Source organism: Dermacentor silvarum, chromosome 2 (assembly GCF_013339745.2).
Source record: "Dermacentor silvarum isolate Dsil-2018 chromosome 2, BIME_Dsil_1.4, whole genome shotgun sequence".
Taxonomy (NCBI): domain Eukaryota; kingdom Metazoa; phylum Arthropoda; class Arachnida; order Ixodida; family Ixodidae; genus Dermacentor; species Dermacentor silvarum.
The window spans coordinates 54,960,337-54,967,388 of record NC_051155.1 but is presented as its reverse complement, the minus strand read 5'-3'; the positions used below and the strand labels follow the sequence as shown (position 1 = coordinate 54,967,388).

The 7,052-nt window shown below is 47.2% G+C and overlaps 1 non-coding gene across 1 annotated transcript; it reads right to left on the bottom strand.

The window, feature by feature from the left end:
- Positions 1 to 6,505: 6,505 nt before the first annotated feature.
- Positions 6,506 to 6,647, bottom strand: LOC119443246 (U4 spliceosomal RNA). The gene has a single exon (XR_005190209.1). It is a non-coding gene; the product is annotated as a U4 spliceosomal RNA (small nuclear RNA).
- Positions 6,648 to 7,052: the final 405 nt, after the last annotated feature.

The window sequence follows — 7,052 nt, the reverse complement described above, 5'->3', positions numbered from 1 at the left end:
AGGGATGGACGGACACAACAAACCGTGTTGTCGGGGAGAAAAAAAAAACCATCAGGAAGCCAGAAGGATGACGCAAGATTGCTACTTCATGAAAGAGATCCGCAACCGAGCTGTTGTTGCCAAGGCGACAGCGATCCGCCTCTGGATCGCAACAGCGGGCGAGAGTTTTGGAAGGCGTGAGTGAGTGAGTGAGTAAAAAGGCATGGCTGGCGGAGGGAGGGAACATTATACACGGGTACAAGGAACGGCTCGGCACTTTCCTTGATCGATGGGCTTCGTTCCACACGGGCTCCACATTTTGGCGAGCGATATACAAGGCTGCGGTGGCTCCGCCGACGATGGAGAGAGGGTGTGCACCCGGCGGGGCCGCTATTTAGCGATCTTTCAAACCACGCGACCTTCCCGTCTCACATTTCGTATGTCGAGTCTAGCCTTTTGGCTCGTAAACACCGCGCAGGAGCACCTGATGGGCGCTGAACACATTTAGAGGCGCGCAAGTATTTGCTCATGCAGAACCAACTTTGATTCGTAGCAGGAAAAGGGGAGATAAAAAAAAAAGGAAGTCAGCTGCCCCAACCTGCCGAACGGCGCTATAGCACGCTTCTCTAAGCTATAGAGAACTTCATTTTCCCGCATAGATTGATCTATAGATTTATTTAGCTATTGATTGACAAGTCGATTGACAAGTGGTTTTTGAAAGTCAGAAGGAGATGTGCGCGATAAGAGGCTAGCTATTACAAAACTTGGTTGACGGCCTGGAGAAAGTGAAAAAAAAAAAAAGTTGCACGGACCATCGAATATGATTGTCAAGAAACAGAGACCGAATAAAAATTATGCAGCTGCCGCTTACTGTGGGAATCGAAGTCATGCGAAGCATTTTGCAGGTAGCTGGCTATATATGACATCGACCCTGCGGCGGCGCGTCTCCACCGGCTCGTTGACTCACTCGATGACTTCGAGGAGGCGCTCATTGTGGAGCTCGGACATGCTGAGGGTCAGAAATATCGTGGGCTTGCCTAATTGCTCGATCATTTGAGACACATTCCTCTACGCCCAGCAGTGCCCCAGTAGTATACGACATCCTCGAGCTGCTCAAGTAAACCTCCGAGGAACGCAATTTCCGAGTTGACGCACTTCTCGATGCGGTCATCCAAGAGCTTCTTCGTGAGCGTCAAGAGCCGGTTGGCGTGCACGGGGTGGGAAGCTTGCTATTTAAATCGCTGTTCGTACTGGAGCAACCGCCACCCGGTGTTCGGCAGCCGACATGCCCGGATCTTCTTACGTGCGCCACCTGGCTCGGCGTAGCTATATTACGCGAGAATCAGAGGTGAGAGTCGGATGACGGAGCTCGAATGACGTCGATGCTACGACCACGCCGGCAACCCGAACATGAACCCAGCAACTCAAGTTGGTAGGTACCGCCAGCCCCGCGGCGTATACAGGAGGCCCATAATATATAGATAGATATACACTCAAAGTGCCTGAAGTTCGCAAATAAATATAACCACACTGCGCGATGATGGTCCCCCTATACAGCGATATTTTCTTTCCTGTTGTGGTTCAGTTTTTTTTTTCTTTCTTTTTTTAAGCGAGAAAAGATGACGGCGCAGTATAGAGGACGGCTTAAACTGTAGCGTGCGCACCGATGTTCGCGTTTCATTTGGCATCGCCGATAGCACATATACGGTTTCGCCCCACTGTGCGATAATACTCGTCCTATACTGCGATATTTGAGCTTCTGTTTTCTTTTTTCTTTTATTCCTTTCGAATAAAAGAGAACACACACACGCACAAAAGACATAGAACGTAACACACTATCTCTTACGTTGTTAAGACTTTAAAATTTTCTGTCACTAGGTGAGCAACATCGGCACCGACATCGAAGTAGGCGTTTATAGGCACGATAAAAACTGTCACTAAAATGTTTTAGCCATAGACTCGATAAAGACGTAAGGAAAGAATAGGCGTTTTGTCTAATGTTCCTGTGGCTATTCATCAGTCAAGCAAGAGAAGTTATGCGTAAGGCGACAATTTTTTAATGTAGGAAAACAAAATGTTTCGTCATCCCCCTTCGAGCAAACACAAAACGAAAAAAAAAATGCCAGAAGTCATCTCCCGATGACTATCGACGGTAATGCGAATCGCAATCGAGCAATGCAGCGACATTGCTCGAGCAGCACACGTAATTTCCATAGCTTATATACGAAGCAGATGTATTATCTCCATTTCCATCGTCTGCCATGCCGTCACGGTAGTGCCATATCGTCATTATTCCATTGTCCTCACGCGGTCGTCGTCACGATGTCATCGTTGCACCATCGACGTCATTTCAGAATCGCCATCTCATTATCGTCGTCGTCATACCGCCTTTGTCGTTCTATAAACGTCATTCCTTCATCGTCATCCCATCGTCGTCTCTGCGTCATGCAGTCATGCTTATCGGTGGCCTTGGCAAGCAAGCGCCATTTCAAAGTGAGCCGATACCGAAAACCGTGTGTGTGTCGAATGCAGCCGAAGAACGGAATGTCAGATTTTAAGTTAACGTGACTTGAGCAAATACAGTGTGTCACTACATTGCTTGAATGCTAATCGCATTATCGTTGACCGCCATCGTGAGGTGAGTTCTGCCGTAACATTTTAATAGCGAAGCTGTCTATATGGCCAGCCAGCCTCTAAAGTCTGTACTGGAGTACCGTTTGTCTAGGTCAATACTCACAGGAGAGCCTGATCACGAGAAGGAAATTTACAGAAGAATAAAATTGAGTTGGAGTGCATACGGCAGGTATTGCCAAATCCTTACTGGGAGCTTACCATTGTCATTGAAAAGAAAAGTGTACAGTCATTGCATTCTACCGGTGCTAACATACGGGGCAGAAACTCAGAGGTTAACAAAGAAGATCGAGAACAAGTTAAGGACCGCACAAAGAGCGACGGAACGAAAAATGTAAGGCCTAACGTTAAGAGACAGGACGAGAGCGGTGTGGATCAGAGAACAAACGGGGATAGCCGATATTCTAGTTGACATTAAGCGGAAGAAATGGAGCTGGGTAGGCCATGCAATGCGTAGGATGGATAACCGGTGGACCAATAAAGTTACACAATGGATACCAAGAGAAGGGAAGCGCAGTCGAGGACGGCAGAAAACTAGGTGAGGTAATGAAGTTAGGAAATCGCAGGCGCAACTTGGAATCAGCTATCGCAAGACAGGGGTAATTGGAGATCGCAGGGAGAGGGCTTCGTCCAGCAGTGGACATAAATATAGGCTGATGATGATGATGATGATGATGATGATGATGATGATGATGATGATGATGATATGGCTAGTGTTCCGTGAATTTTTCATGTGCGTAAGCAAAAACTCACTTCCCGCGGGAGCTCGCGCGCTTTCATACGTTGCCTCAGCGAATGCGCACGAATACGAAACCATTACTGCGTCTACCCTGCTACTGATCAGCTGTCGAAAATGCAACTGCTCTAATGCGTTCAAAATGTGTAACGATAAAGGGAAGACGTCGTCGTCTTCCATCGCAGCTGCTGCATCTGGCTCGGCGCGCCTAACCCCACTTCAACTCCGGAACGTCGGCACGGAGCATTTGAAGTATTTACTGGAGTAAGTTTCAGATACACGAAAACTTACGCCCACCCTATCGTCAACGTATGAGTGAACACGGCGACTTTTCAAATCAGAGTAGAGCTACCTACGAGGTACAGATATTTATAGCATAGATTACGTTTCAGATAGTGGCCGCACCGAGGAACAAAGAAATATTTGGTTCAAAATGTTTGCCTGTGAACCCCGCATCTTGGCCTATAGTCTAAGTTTCGACACTCGCACCATCTCTTTGCCGGCGTTCCAAGCACTTGCGTATCTAGTTTCCTTTCCTTCCGCTCTCCCGTGGTGGCGGTACATAAACAAACCAGAAAGTCAAGTTGCCGTTCTCCATTTTTAATTTCACTTCTCTTCTGTCGTCGTAATGGGGAGGCCGAGTATAGTCTGGACTCCCGAGGAGCAACGTGCCTATACGAAGAGCGACGGCGAGAACAGATGCGAGAGTGCAAACGGCGCCGGCGGGCCGCAAACACCAATTGTCCACCGCTCAAGACAATAAATGTGTTCGTGCATTTGTTGAAAATTCCGTGTCATGTCTGTGTCGTCTGCTAATAGCTTCGCTGATCGTCCGCCTTCCCACAGTAGAATGGCTCATGATTTTTTTACAGCGAAGCTGTCTATGGCTACGATCTGGAAGAAAATGTGTCCGGGATGGTGACAAAAAACAAAGCATCATGTGGGCCGACCCTGGTGATCGTGCAGAAAGGTTCAAGCTCAATGGCACATACCCCTGTGGGCTCGGGGACCTGTAACGCGCCCTTGAACTACCCTTGTCACACGTGGGGCCCAAAGAGACAAAAACAATGCGCCGGAGCCATGAACGCTGTTGCCCAAACGCTAGTCTATGACGATGCGTGTCGAAACGTCAGTGATAAAAGGTAATAGTCTACCAACCAATAGCTGTGGCTCTTTCTCTCTTCCCATAGCCGTTTCCCTAACGACGTCATCAGCTGCCCCTTGGACTCGGTAACCCATACCGAGCCCTTGGACTCGGTATGGGTTAGACCCGTGTCGCTTGCTCCGAAGAGGAAGACGTTTGTGCCGCTAAGCTAGAAGATGCTTCTTGGCCAATCCCCCGTAGTGCGTATGAGCCTAAGTTTGGGAGTCAAGACAAGACAAGATGGCACAGTAGTTGCTGCGGTATACATCCCTCCCGCAACCTCAAACAGAGAGATCGAAGTCTTTCTGACTGACTTGTTCGGATGCGTGTCTCTCGACAACAACGCATCCATCGTCGTCGTGGGGGACTTTAACGTTGACATCGGCAGACCCGACGGAAGGTGGATCTCATCGTTCATGTTCGAATGTTTCGGCTTAAAGTGTTGCAACGAAGTGGATATGCCAACAACAACACGCAATAGATCGCGCATTGATCTCACATTTAGCAAGAATGTGTCTAGAATAGATGTGCAACCAATTGCAGTTTACCGTAGCGACCGTAAGGCAATGATCAATATGGTGACCAAGTGAATAGAATTTAAAAAAAAAAGCCAAAGCAAACAACGAAGTTATATGTTGTGTCTTTTCAAACATTTAACATAATCACCAAATTAAAAAAATTAAATATATATGATTAAAAAAACCAACAGCTTCGCTGGTCTTCCATCTTCACATAGTGGAAGGGCTCTGAATTTTTTCTGGCACTGATTGACACTCTTGTTTATTGCGCATCAACTTCCGGTTAGGGATCGACTTTCGGTTTGTCACAGAGGTGGGACGAAATTAAAAATAAATCATACAAAACAAAAACAGGTAGATATCGATGGTTCTACTTATGGTTACTTATACATATGACATCAGAGCACAGGTTTAGCACAGTAAAGAGCTCATTAAATTCCAGGAATAATTACAAACAATTAGGGAAAGTATAATTGCCTTACACCAACGCACACAATCGTACACTTTAGATACCCACCGCATCAGTACAGGTTCCCGTGAAACTCCAAGACCAGGAATGACGTCCCACTTAAACCAGGGGTACCCGCTCATTAGTAATTAAAATAAAAACCAGCTAATTACAGCTACACATCACCTGCCTAACACAGCGGAAGGGTGACGTCAATCCCTCCTCTACCGGGGCGCACCTGCTCCGGCGCTCGTTACAGGCTTTCCCTGAAATCCCTATATAGTAAAAGTACCACCATCTACTCTTTCCTCCACCGTCTCCTCTCCTGAAGCACTTGTTTTTTTTTTTCTTTACTTTTTGCTTGCGAAAGCAAGTCGACGATGGCGCCCCTAGAAAGTCCTCATTGAAGCTTTCAGGCCGGGCGCGCGCCGCCGCCGGCGACTAGGCAGAGTGACTTTCTAGATGGCTCTGAGGCGGAATATATATATATTGTAGTGGGGAACAGCTAGGACTGTGCCTAAAAAGCCACTTGCGATCCCTCGGACGAGTTTTAATAAACCCCCTTTCATTATATATATATATATATATATATATATATATATATATATATATATATATATAAAGAAGTGAAAGCGCGCGCTATCATCGTCCAATCGGAGATACAGGAGAGAGAGAAGCGCGTTGATCAAAGGATGGCGGTACTTTTACCATATAGGGACTTTAGCTCTCCCGTCAGCGGCGGAGGAGCGCGTAAGCTGCGCTTCGTGCGGCGTCCGCTAGGGGGCTACGCGTCGCGCCCTCCTTTGCTCGCTCCTCCGAGTTCGGTTTCCCGCCCTACACCATGGTACACCAACGCCGAAGTGCGAGTGCCACTAGCAGACACCCAAGTCAAGGATTAGGGTCGTTTCCCATTCTTAAAATTACGTGTGCTGAAGAGATTGGATAAATAGATCAGACATACACACACCAGCATTGGTAGATTAGGGGAACACAGCATGGGATACGAGTTGTGATACATGCTGTACGTCTTTCTTTGGTTTCGATAAGAAGCCCCGTAGGGCCATCCAAAAATTGCCATGGCCGACGATATTTCACGTCGTCCCGGCGGGGTATTGGGAAAAGTTTTCAACTAGCAATAGTCGCCCCTCAGTTATCACTTCATTGGGTACGACACCGCCTCTGCGCAAAGCTGGCTGTTCACCAGTTTCCATACGAGCCTACTGTAACAGACCGTCTTATATTGACAGCGTACTCGAGTGAAACGATTGCGTTTTTCTTAGCAAATGCTAAGATATGTGAAAATGTGCTGTGTTCTGCTAGTTAATGTATTAACTGCAACCACTTCTTTTATCTAAAATTAATGGTTTCTGTAAAACCATTCGGATAAACCTGTTATAGTGCCTCCAAAAAGTTTGTTGGCCCTTCCACTCCGTGAAGATGGTTAACCAGCGAAGCTGAAACATGTGGCCCTGGTGTTTATCACTGGGTTAATCCCGAGGGTGGTGGTGACCAACTTTTATTTGGTCCTGCAGGGTTTAACGCGATCGCGCCTAGATGTCCCCTGTGGGGACGGTGAGGATAAAGTCACTGGTACCT